This window comes from Mirounga leonina, unplaced genomic scaffold (genome assembly GCF_011800145.1).
Source record: "Mirounga leonina isolate KUSES-001 unplaced genomic scaffold, KU_Mleo_1.0 Mir_53, whole genome shotgun sequence".
In the NCBI taxonomy this organism is placed as follows: domain Eukaryota; kingdom Metazoa; phylum Chordata; class Mammalia; order Carnivora; family Phocidae; genus Mirounga; species Mirounga leonina.
The window spans coordinates 11,323,153-11,335,602 of NW_023270807.1; the positions used below are offsets into that span (position 1 = coordinate 11,323,153).

The window sequence follows — 12,450 nt, forward strand, 5'->3', positions numbered from 1 at the left end:
TTTGATAGTTTCAATGAAAGTTGTGCAAGGAAATGATATCGTACAATCTCGGCTCTCTAGGGAAGGATACGGTCATTCCCAGAGGAGAGCGAGCCTTTGCTGAATCTGCTGCTTTATGAGTAAAACAGGAAGCTCGGGCCTCTTTTGTTGTACCTTTCTCATTTTTGAAAAGCCGTCCAAATAGTTCCAAGTAGAGCTGAAGCAAAGTTATTAATGTCAAGAAGCCAAGATCTTTCTCCATGGTTTGCTGGATGAGGAAGGGAGAAAACTGTTTGTACTCAGCTGTCCTTTGCTGCTTCTGCTTGAGCCAAAGAAGCAGGAAGGAGAGGGAATGAATAAGTGAAAAGAGATGGTGTTTATCTCTGAAAAAAATCACAATGTTCTGCACTCAGCTCCGGCAGTCAGATGTGGCCCCTGCATCTTTAAGACAGATCGTTCCTTCTGTGAGACACGACGCAGTAATTAGTGCGCTTCTGCCAGAGAGAACTCACACATGCAACCCATTAGGGAAAATATAATTTCTTTTTCTTTAAGAAGACTCAAGATCATTAGACATGGTTTCTTCAATGCTAAAAAATCAGGCCAAAAAATGAAAACAAACAGTTTCAAGTATTTGCAACATAATGCCCGCGTGTATTTATGGAAATACAGTAAAAGTGCCCTAAAATGTGGTTTGATGTTTCATGCTGCACTGTTTTTCTATCTTTCCCATTCTCTAACATGTGTCCCCTTATCCTATCTCACTTTAGTTTTACTACATTCCAAATATTCGCAGAGCAGTAGCCACAGTAATTCCCAAATAGTTGGGCTCTCAGGGAGCGAATGACCCACAGGAAGCAGAGCCCAGAAGCTTGTTGTAAATTAAACAAACTCCTTATAAATTAAACATGGTAACATATGAACACAAAGGTAGGGCATGACAACATGACATAACTTTTAAAAACAGCAATTAAATGTATAGCACTGCTTTCTCTAATGATGTGCTATGCTAATTTAAGGCTAAGGTGATGATTCTGTTGATTTAACAGTTTAACATGGAGCTCATAAATGGGAATAAAATCTGTAATAAAGAAATCGTGGGGACTTTAGCATTTATGAGTATAGAATTAGGTATGTTATTATATGCGAGAAAGATATACATTTCAATCCAATCAATTTTCTCTGTCATAAACTAACCCAAGACATTTAGGCTGAACAGTAAGCAGGCTTTTTAGAAATTCGAAGAAAATACATCCTTTAATTAAATATGCAGATTCTGAATGGGATATTAGGTGGTAAATTATCTTTTTCATTTCTGTTTCAGGTTATTGTCTATGTTTTGCTTCTTTCACAGGTTTACCCTGTTTTTAATTTTTTTTTTTTGGCAGATATTCTGAAGATACAATAGAAATGTAAGACATGACTTATAACCCCCTTATCAAACATAAAGTACTGTAAAGGATGTACAAATTCCACTGTAGTAAGAGGACAAAAGCAGAAAGAAAAACACATCTGACTGTGCAGGGGTTTGATGAAGGAAAGGGTTGTTCTATTTGGGGGAACAGCCTTGCCGGAAGGAATGTGTGTGCGGCAATCCTTTGCATTTCCTGGTTTACTCTGCTCTGGACCAAAACAATCCTCATCAATCAGATTGATTTTTAGTGTTCATGGTTAGCTCAGCACTAACTGGCTTTGTTTTTAAGATAAATTCAGATATACAGGTAATCCAGCTTCTACAGCCATGTTACTATTGATACCAGCGTGTGGCATTATGAACACATTTCCTTTATTCCTTTTTTTATTCCAGAGCCCATATGTTTTGAGTCCATTTTTTCCTACCTAGAACCTCTGCCATATAAAAATCCCTTTATAAAGTAGCTGCTTCTGTACAGGACAGAAACATTATAGTTAGAACCCCTTGGTCAGCAGCTGTCAAGCTATCCGAATCAGCAACTGGCATTACTCTCTTGATCATACTGGTGGAAATCATATACATTTCTGCTTTAGTGGCAACAGATGAAACCTGCCAACGTTACGGGGTAACAAGTGCAGAGCAGGAGGGAAGTAATGATTTCATATTTTGTTCTCCACTCCCGTCACATTTAACTATGTGCAGGTCTTGGACCACATCACGGTCTCCCTTCCTCAGGCCCCTATACTTCATACTCATGCTGATGAGACTGATCTTTCTGGACCTTTCTGCTTGACCGATTTCACTAGTCCTTTAGGTTTCTGTTTGTTTTTTATTTTATTTTTAGAGATTTATTTATTTGAGAGAAAGAGAGAGAGAGAGAGAGAGAGAGAGAGAGAGAGAGAGAGAGAGAGACGAGCACACAGAGGGAGAGGGAGAAGCAGCTCCCTGCTCCCTGGGATCATGACCTGAGCCGAAGGCAGATGCTTAACCGACTGAGCCACCCAGGTGCCCCCTTTAGGTTTCAGTTTAGATAATGCATCCTCCAAGAAGCCTTGTCTTTTTATCGTTAGGATAAAGTTAGGCTTCACCTATGTGTGTCCACAGCTCGGTTGATCTCACACCAGCAATGACTACACTACATTCTAATTGCCATATACTTGCTTGTAAGCTCCTTAGGGTAGAGAGTATAGCTTGTTCAGAAATTTGGTCATAGCACGTGGCACTTAGCCTGCCATGTAGTCACATGCCCACAATTATCTGTTGAACAAATTAGTAGGATGTTGATAATGATGACAATGTTAATGATGGCTAAATTTACTGAGTGCTTATTGTGCCTTTGCATTTACCCTTCGCAATAGCTCTATGAGGCAGGTGCCATTACCATCCCCATTTTACAGATGAAGAAACTGAGAAGTAAAAACATGTTACAGAAGATAATTATATATATTAAGACGACTAGACTTAATAAAACTAAAACTTTATAAAAAAAAAGAAATAGGCACAGAGAACCTTCAGTACTTTTTTTGAGTTGCTTTGTTTTGAAAATGGCTTGTCGATTTAGGTGAACTTAGTTTATACACTGGGAACTAAAGTGAATCGAAGGATAACTACTAATTGATAACAGATCCAAATAATTGTTAGGTTGAATCATATGAAACTATTGATATTCAATTGGTTTTGACTTACAAATATGGCAATTTCATCCATTTCAACCTCGTACACTGAGTTCAGCTATAGCTCAGTCTTTATCCTTGTTGCCTACCCCATTCACCCACAGCTGGAAAACATACCACACTCCTACATATTGTCATGCTAAAGAGTGACAGGTACATGGATAGGGACCAGAGAAAGCATTTATGCATAGAATTCTTTTAAACTGTGTCAACAGAGCCTTGTTTCTATGGTTGGCTAAGACTTAATGATCTCTTTGCCATATATAACACTTTTGTGAACAATGACATTGATTGTAATGCGTTCTGCCTATGTAGACCACGTCCAGGGCCCCAGAAGAGGTAAAATCAGTAATAACATGTTTTTCCATAGTTTTAACTCCTATATGATGACATAAAGCCAAAGGTAAAAGGAAAAAAGAATTTGGAGTTGAAAATGATTTAAATTTGCCAGTTCCCAGCACTTCTGGAACATTGCCAAGGTTAATTTGGATTGGGCCTTTCAAAGTCTGCACTGCTCTAACCTGATGTAGCCTAAAAAACATACTTGATATAAAGAGGTAAAAAAAAAAAAAAACAAAACTCAACACAACTGACAGTCTGTTCTCAGGTTGCCTAGCCCCGCACCAGAATGTTCTATTTGTTTCATTCCAGAAGAGGGTGATACTGTGTCTCTTAGTGAAAGGTATTTGTGATGAGAATAACTTATAGGCTCATCCAAAGCTACGGAAGGCAAACGCTCACAGGAGGGAACAGGACTTGTTTGCAGGCTGGAAACATTTTTAGTATTTGCTGGAGATTTTTATTTTGAAATCTCCAAATTCAACAATTCTTTAGCCTCTGTAAACTTTCAGATGGAAAGCTCCAATATTTAGAGTAAATAATGTCTAAGCTTCCCCTTCCCAGCAAGTTTTCTTTTTCTCCCCTGTCATAAGAGTGTTATATCCTGGCAACTGAAATACAGAAGCCCTTTGTAGTAAAGCTATCATACTATACCCCTCAGAATGTGTTGCTAATGAGGTTATAGCTTACTAGAACCATAGAAGGGCATTGAAAAAAGAAAATACCCTGACAAATGTGTTGACCAAAGGATGCCAACAACTCTCCTAGGGTCCTGTCCGAAACTCAAGGATTTACAAAAAAAAAAAAAAAAAAAAAAAAATGAACTTTAGTGTATGTGAAAAATCATAACATTGAAACATAAGTCCATTTATCTTTTAACTATTTTTCTAGTTCTCTTCCAAAATTTTACTGGTTATTAAAACACTGCTGTGTAAATACAAATGTTCTGCTTTATAACTCACCCCCTATTTCTTGTCCTTACAATATAATAATGTCATTGTTTGTTATATCACACTTATTCTTAAAGTCATAGGGCTTGATGTGAAGGACTTTAAATAGCACAGTGAGGAGGGGCTTCTGCAGAAACAGGAGAAGGGGGAATCAAGTAGAGCACGGGGAGTTCAGAAAAGGACTCTGAAGGGCTTCTCCAGTTCTGAGAGTCCTTGAAGAGTTTATATACCATGATTTTCACCAAGCTAAGCAGCGCTCCTCATAAACATCCTCCTGTTCCCGAATCAGGCTGTCCAAGACCAGACTGTCCACTGACAAGGTCACGGGGAATGTACTACCAGAATTTCAGTGAATCCATTCAAACTCCCAGATTGGGAGTTTAGCTGCAAATAAATTTCACTAGCATACGCTAATTCATATGCTACATTTTCTTAGCATACATCCTTTGCCCCGATGAGTAAACGAGCAAATGCCCACTTCTCTTTCGAGAGGCTCACAAACAACTGCTTCATATAACCAACTATCTTGAGTCAGGACCACCAGAACTGAGACCTTACAGCAGTCTATAAAACATCAACACTCTCAGTGATAAGATACCACATGCGCTGTAATTAGAATCACAGATTGTAGGAGCTGGAATGGGCCTTTGAGGTAATTTAGTTCAAACTTCTCATTGTACAGTTGAGCTTGAGTGACTTTTCCAAATGTTATTCAGCCACTTAATGGCTGGCCTGGGAGTAGAACCGGGTCTCCTGACTCTTATTCCACTGCTTTTGCCATTATAACATGCTTCAGCCATGATATACTATTTAGACAAGGTCAGTAAACTCAGGCTCTATCAAGACTTGATGGGGAGGGATTCCATTAACAAGAGGCCTTAACAGAAAACTCCCTGTATCTAATTCCTAAAAATTCAAGTTGAGGGATAACTTGGTACTCTCTCAGCATGAAAAGGCAAAGGGAACTGTATGAACTAGGATCCAATTCTAATGAATCTGTTAAAAAAACTGCATAAGGATTTAGCATGTACTAAATGTAAAAAATTCACTCTAACTTGGGCATTTTCTTTCTTCATCTCATATTGTACCCGTGTAATAGGAATGAAGAATTTCTGCTGTGTGAAATAGCCAAATTTTTCTCCAATGATAGTATGTTATCCTGAGGGAAAAAAAAAAAGCACTAAATTGGGAACCAAGAGGCCTGGTTCTATTCTGGGCTTTGCCATTAATTCATTGGGATACTCGAGCTTTCTGAGTCAGTTTCCTAGTCTGTATACTGAAAGGTTCTGTGAAGGTGTCCTAGGAGCTGACAAAAGGGGCCAGGAGAATTGCAGGGGGAGGCCATGCTAGGAAGTTCCGAATTTTCTACCCCAACCTTAACTGGGCAGTTCTGCTTTGATTTGACTTTGATATCAAGCTAATATGTAAGATTTTGTGTGAAGAACAAGCTATGTGGTAAAGTTTCAAAACCACCAAAAAGTTGAAAGTGCTAGATTATTCCTTCTAAATCTGATATTCACTTGCCAGCTTACAGGCCCTCAGTCAACAGCCTGTCAAAGAATAAGCTCCTAAACATGGCGTTCTCCATGCCTTAGCCCCCACCTTTCCTTTTCCTTGTGTCTCCAGGAATTCTGCACCATGTACTTCATGCTTTAATAATCTCGAGTTGTTGGCAATCTCCTGACCAGGCAATGCTGCTCCTCTTTGGAACTCTACTTTTGCTCATGTTCCCTCTGCATCCCTTCCTTCCCTGCTTGGCTAACTTCTTCTTATCCTTCACAATTCCGCTCAGGCAATCCTTCTCCCATGAAGCCCTCAGGAACCCCGGGAGTATAGGTGAAGTAACCTCCACTTGCTCCCATTTCATCCTGTGAAGGACTACCACAGTAATTAAACAGTGTAACGAGATTATGGAGTTTTCTACTATCTCTTTCAACTGCCTGGTAAGTGTCTTATGGGCAATGCCCCTTTGTCTTCCATATTTGTTAAAATACTAGTGCCTGAAAGTTCAATAAACATGTCTTGAAAGAGGGAATAAATAAATAAAAAAAGCAAAACTTGACCTAAGAAATTGATTTTTAAAAATTCTGAAAAAGCCCTTGATGCACAGCTTATTTCTTCGAAGCTTTATTCTCTTATTGTGCAAATCTTAATTCCAAACTGAATTAAGAAATGATTCTTCTCAACCAGGATTTGCCTGTATCATTTGATACGTTTATTATGAAGCAGAAGGAAGGTACAGCCAGAAAGAGCAATGCTCCATTTAAACACTGTTTTAAAACTTTCCTGCAGAGAAAAAAACTGAAAAATCATTGATTTAAAAAAACAAACAAACCCGCAAAGCAACTAAAGAACAAAGTTAACCAGAGAAAGGGTCAGTATACATTTGCAGATTATTTATATGTATATTTATATGATCTATATTGTATCTTTCATCCATTCACTAATTATTTCGCAAGTGCCCACTACTTATCAGCCACTCTCAGAGGTGCTGGGAACGCATGTGTGAGCAAAAGAGGCAAAGTTCGTGCCCTCATGCAGTATCTTACACAAATACACAGCACGCACACAGATAAATACACAGTGTGGTAGGGGTGACAAGTGCTTTGGGAAAAGGCATTGGGGACTGTGGAGAGGGGATGGAATTAGCGGCACAAGTAAGCTGTCAGGGAAGGCCTGTCTGCTGAGGTAACACTGGACCAGAGAGACCTCGAGGAAATGAGGGAGTAGGCCATGCAGATATATGCAAAAAAACAAACGAGGTAGAGAGACCCACAAGTGGAAAGGCCCCGAGGGAGGATTTGAGGCAGAGGAGAAAGGCCAGCCTGGCTGCTGCAGAATGAGCAAGAGGGTGGGGGCTGAGGGATGAGTTCTGAGAGGTTGTCAGGGGCAAGACCAAGCAGAACATTAGACGTAAAGACTTGGAGTACGTCATCCATGCGAAGTAGTATGTTCTCCAACCTTCCGAGGAATTCTGCCATCAAAGGGCAGTAACAGTAACAGTAAGCTGAACCGTCTAGGACAGGACTCGGGGTGAGGGAGACCGGAATCTGTTCACATACAGAGAGGAGGGGGAGAGCAGGGGGAGAAGGGGGGGCAGGCACCTGCTTGACAAAGCCACAAAGGCTTCTTCAGAAACAGGTCCCAGAGAGAAGAGAGAAGTAAACAAGAGGCATTTTGAGGTGGAGAAGAAAAGAATTCAGAAAGCCTACATTGGCCTTGGATTTTTTTTTTTTTTTTTTTTTAAAGCAAAGCAGACCGTTTAGCTGAGAGTCACAGAGCATAACTAGGGGCTCGGGAAGAGTTAACTGTTTTGCTATAGTTCCTACGGGGATGCTAATGAACAAACCCCTCAAACTGTCTTACTTCCCCACTCCCTGGCTTGAAGGGGAGATGACGAAAAAGGTCTGCATGAATTGTGTTTTATTGTTCAACTGGGGAGTTGGGAAGAATGAAGAGATTAAAAATGATGAAAGCAGAAGGCTCTCGTATGACTCAAACGAGGCTCAGTCTTTTTCTGCACCAGCCAGGGTGACAACTCTTTTCTGGTCCAGGGGCCACACCATTAAGACCTGAAACCATTCACTCGACTTATGTCCTAGAGAAAGCTCTGGCTACACATATTTATTATTCCCCACAGCCTTCAATGGCTGCTTGAGTGGAAGTTCTAAATTATTCTTCAGCTGGTAAAACAGTAGCTCGCAGTGAGACAAGCAGGAAGGAGTGACCGAAATCAGTATAAACACAAATCATTACTAGGGGCTGTTCTTAAATCAGAGGAACAGCACATTTAGTTAAGAGCCATTCCGGAATTATAAAGGATACCCAAGCCCTAGATATTCTTAGCTGTCACGGAGAGGAAAGTGAAAGGAAGCATCAGCACGGTACTTTAACTGCAGTTGTTAAATTAATAACAACTAGAAAAAAGTATCCTATTTCTCCAATGAAATGAACTAAAAGCAAGCACTGTAATTCCTGAAATTTGGGTCTTAGATCATTAAATCTTCAAAGAACTTTTCAGATAGTTGCTTATACAGGAAGATGCAACTTATTAATGAAATTCATGTCATAATAGAGGGTTACTAAATCATCAGTCTTCAGTTCGGAATAATTTAAAGATCTTCTACTACAAGTATGATTGCTAACGTCTCACCAACTAGTTGGAATTCCAACTTCCCTTGCTGTCTCTTCCAGCAAGTTCTCCTTTTTTTTTTTTTTAAAGCAGTAATAAGCAATCCCACCCAAAATGCTGATTTACAATCACAGCCTGCATGTGTAAGCCCATAACAAATGTGCATGACACATGGTAGAATCTCACTGGTTCACACCCCTGCACAAACCACAACCCCCCCCCCCCCCCCCCAGCTTTCAATAAAGCGAAGGCCTCTTTACCTAAGTGCACATTAGCTGCTGGCTTAGGCGGGCTGTATGACATGGCTGCCTCCCCAGTGGTCAGGCATACCACAGCAAGGCACTCATTAAGCTATAGAGTTTCATTCCAGTAACCGTTCAAATACATTCTTCATTGTACCAGAAAGTATGTTTGTTTGATGCTGGAACTTTGATTCCCCCCACCCCCATTCTCTCTCCGTACCCCCTCACCCCCTCACCCCTGTTTTGGTATTTGTTCCCATGCTAACATATTCACAAAAATTCAGTAATTCTCAATGGGTCTCTTGGTCATTAGTGCAAATTAGTGAGGTTTTACTGAATATGGTCAGATTTGATTTGCCAAGTTCTTTTCCCGTTAAGGTTTTAAACCCATGTGTATTTCAAGGGAAATCTAATTTGTAGGTTTCGGATTCATTTACACTCAAGTCACAAACGGGGTTCTGTGAGTGCCTCCCAGAGCTGGTGTACAAGAAGCCACAGGAGCTGGTTTCCCTGCCTTTTAACAAGTTCTTGTTAGAATATTTGCTTTGAAGTAGGTATTTGGACCATGCTGGAAGCAAATAGAACTAAACCCCAGGAAAATGTAAAGTAAAACTTAAAAACCAAGTTTAAAACAGTTTTCCTTGCCTCCGCAATTATACTTTTTAAAGAAAAAAACTCTAAGCATGAAACCATCCACTTCAGCCTTTTAAGGATGATGTCACCCACCCGCCCTGCCTGGATGAGGCTGCGTCTCATATGCTTTTGTCTTGTAGGGTGACAAGAAAATCATCCATGAGAGGAGGCTTTCTTTGTCTGCTTGGCCCTTGCCCTGTCCATCTGTCATTCCACGGATCCTGTTCAGCTGCCGGGCCACCCACCATTCCCGCCAGGGCTCTACTGTTGGGATTCTTTCAGGTGTCATTTCTGTCCGTGGCTGGTCCCACACCCACCGACTGACTCGTGCCCGTCTCCCCTTCTTTGGAGCTCCTTAGTGCTGCCTGTAGGCCTGCACTTTGCCCCGGTAAACATTTCCTGCACGCCCCGGTGTTTGCTCCAACCTCCAGAGAAGATGGACTCTTGGTTACCTAGTCATAGATTCCCCAATGCTGCTTTGCAGCAGGGGTCCACAGCTGCACACCAAATGGCTGCAATCTTTGACCCTCATGCTTCTTCCTCTAGGCTGCGCTTCTGTCATGATGACTTCTTGGGAACCTATGCTGGCATAGATGATGGACCCACTGCTGATTCTGGCTGCCCTCTGTCACTCTGGATTGCTCTGAGGAAAAGGGGCCAATCTCCCTGACATTTCTATGACCCACTGCCACCGTGCGAGGTGGTCGGCAGGAGGATGGGAGTGCCGATGAGACTCTGTGTCCTTGTGGACAGCAGGAACGGTGCTGAGAAAGGCAGGCCACCTCTAGCAGCACCAGCTCTTGTCCCAATGCCAAAAGTCAGCAACTCTCAGCGCTGAGAATACACTGCTTTGTTCCCCCTGCCCCCCCTCCCCCGCCCAGAGTGCCTGCTTGGAAAGACAGATAGCATATCACACCCCAAGGACTGTGGCAATACCCAAAAGACCTTCTTTACCAACTGCTGCCTACACAAACAACGCCTTCCAATGCCTGGGTGTTCGCTTCAAGTGACTTTGGAGAAAAATAGCCATGGATGCTGTAAATGCCAGCAGGACTCCTGAAGACAGTGGTAAACTCAGTGGAGAACAAAGAGCTGAGATAGAAACCACTAAGAGCAACAAAGGCTCCAGTGGATTCACACCGACTTTAAATTGCAACTGTTCTGAGAAATCTACAACGAATTCAGGGACTAGCAAAAGAGGCACATTGACAAGTACCCTTATAGACTCAGACAATAAATACAAATACATAGATATACACATACATATATATAGCTACATTATATAATGATATTTTTATATATTATATATACAAAGACAAAGAAATCTAAACCAATTATGCACACCAATGCATGAGAAAGCCCTTTTCTGACCTGCCTGCAATCTTCTACCACTGTTAGAGAGAGCTGCACATGATCCATTAGAAGATCTAGCATAATTATTTCATAACCACCACTTAAGGTATCCCTAGAAAAGGACCCCTGACTGCTAAGGATAGTGATTCATTTTCACTCACCTAGGAATGTTTAACAAGGTAACAAACCATGTGTCAGGAACCAAGTGAAAATTCTCTCCAGTTAGCTGAGAGAATTTCTAGGGATGGCAGCAGAAAGCAGAAACAACATCTTTTTTTCCATTTCCCTGCCCTCAAACTTGCAAGGCAAAGGTAGAAAGCAAATCATTCATGTGTGTAGGTGCATTGTACCCAAATGCCTATGACAAGTCTTTTCCTAATCATTTGCCAAATTTGCCTTTTTAAAAACTTTTTATTTATTTTTTTTGAGAGAGAAGAGTGAGCAAGCGTGGGGGGTGGGGGCAGAGGGAGAGAGAGAAACTCAAACAGGCTCCACGCTCAGCAGTGGGCTGGATCTCATGACCTCAGATCATGACCTGAGCCAAAATCAAGAATCAAATGCTCAACCAGCTGAGCCACCCAGGTGTCCTTCTTCTTCTTTTTTTTTTTTTAAAGATTCCAGTATTGTTCTTCATTTCCCCCTCCCACATCCCAGCTCTGTCCTTTTTACCGATTTAAATAACAGTGATTTTAACAACTAGTATTAACTTATAAATAGCTTCTACTAATGGAACTGTGTCCTTTTCTCATAATTCGTTCTTTTACTATGCATATAGAACACAGCAAGATTTAAAATGGTGATCTAAAAGAATTTTATCAGAATGGTACACTTAAGATTTGGCATTTCTTTGTATGAAAATTTTATCTTAAAAGAAGAAAGACTGAACTTTAACTCAATGCTTAAGTATCGATGTCTGCAATTTACTTTGAAAGGCATAAAAAAAAAGATAGTTGATGGATGAATGGAGGATGGCTAGATGTGCAAGAAAACAAGAATAAAATATTAAGTGTGGATACAGGTGGCAGGTATATGGGTATTCGTTATAAACTTCTACCAACTTTTCTATATGCCTGCTGCGTGCTTTATGTTACAAAGTTTCCATAATAAAATATTGTGGAAAAGTTTCATCAAGCTACCACTTTCATTTCTATTCCTTTTACACATTTGTTGATAGTGTATTATTTATTTCTCTCACTGATTTTGGAAGCTCATGAAACTTTAGGTTTTTGCTTCTTAACCTAACAAGGAGGAAAGTCAGTACAAACCACCTGGAACGAAGAGAGGATCTAGGTATTTCTAGAGCGAAATATCTAGAAGAGCTGCTGTGTTCTCCCAAAGTTCATCTGTTGAAGCCCCGATGCCCAATGTGACTGTATTTGGAGACAGAGTTTTTAGGAGGTAATTAAGCTTAAATGAGATCACAAGGATAAGGTCCTAATGTGATAGGACTGGTAGCTTTATAAGAGGGAAAGACCTCTACCTCTCTCTCTCTCTCCCTCTCTCTCTCTCTCCCCATGCCCTCACACCGAGAAAAGACCACATGAGGAGAGAGCAAGAAAGTGGCCATTTGCAAGCCAGGAAGAGCACTCTCACCAGGAACCGAGTTGGCAGGCACCTTGATCTTGGACTTCCCAGCCTCCAGAACTGTGAGAAAATAAATGTCTGTTGTTTAAGCCCCCCAGTCTGTGGTATTTCGTGATGGCAGCTCAAACTGACTAACACAAAGTCTGGAAGT

General features: G+C 40.9%; 1 protein-coding gene across 2 annotated transcripts in view; it reads right to left on the reverse strand.

Annotated features, from left to right (window-relative positions):
• Positions 1 to 12,450, reverse strand: part of SUPT3H (SPT3 homolog, SAGA and STAGA complex component) — a 535,970-nt gene that overhangs the window by 36,451 nt on the left and 487,069 nt on the right. The window lies entirely within an intron of this gene.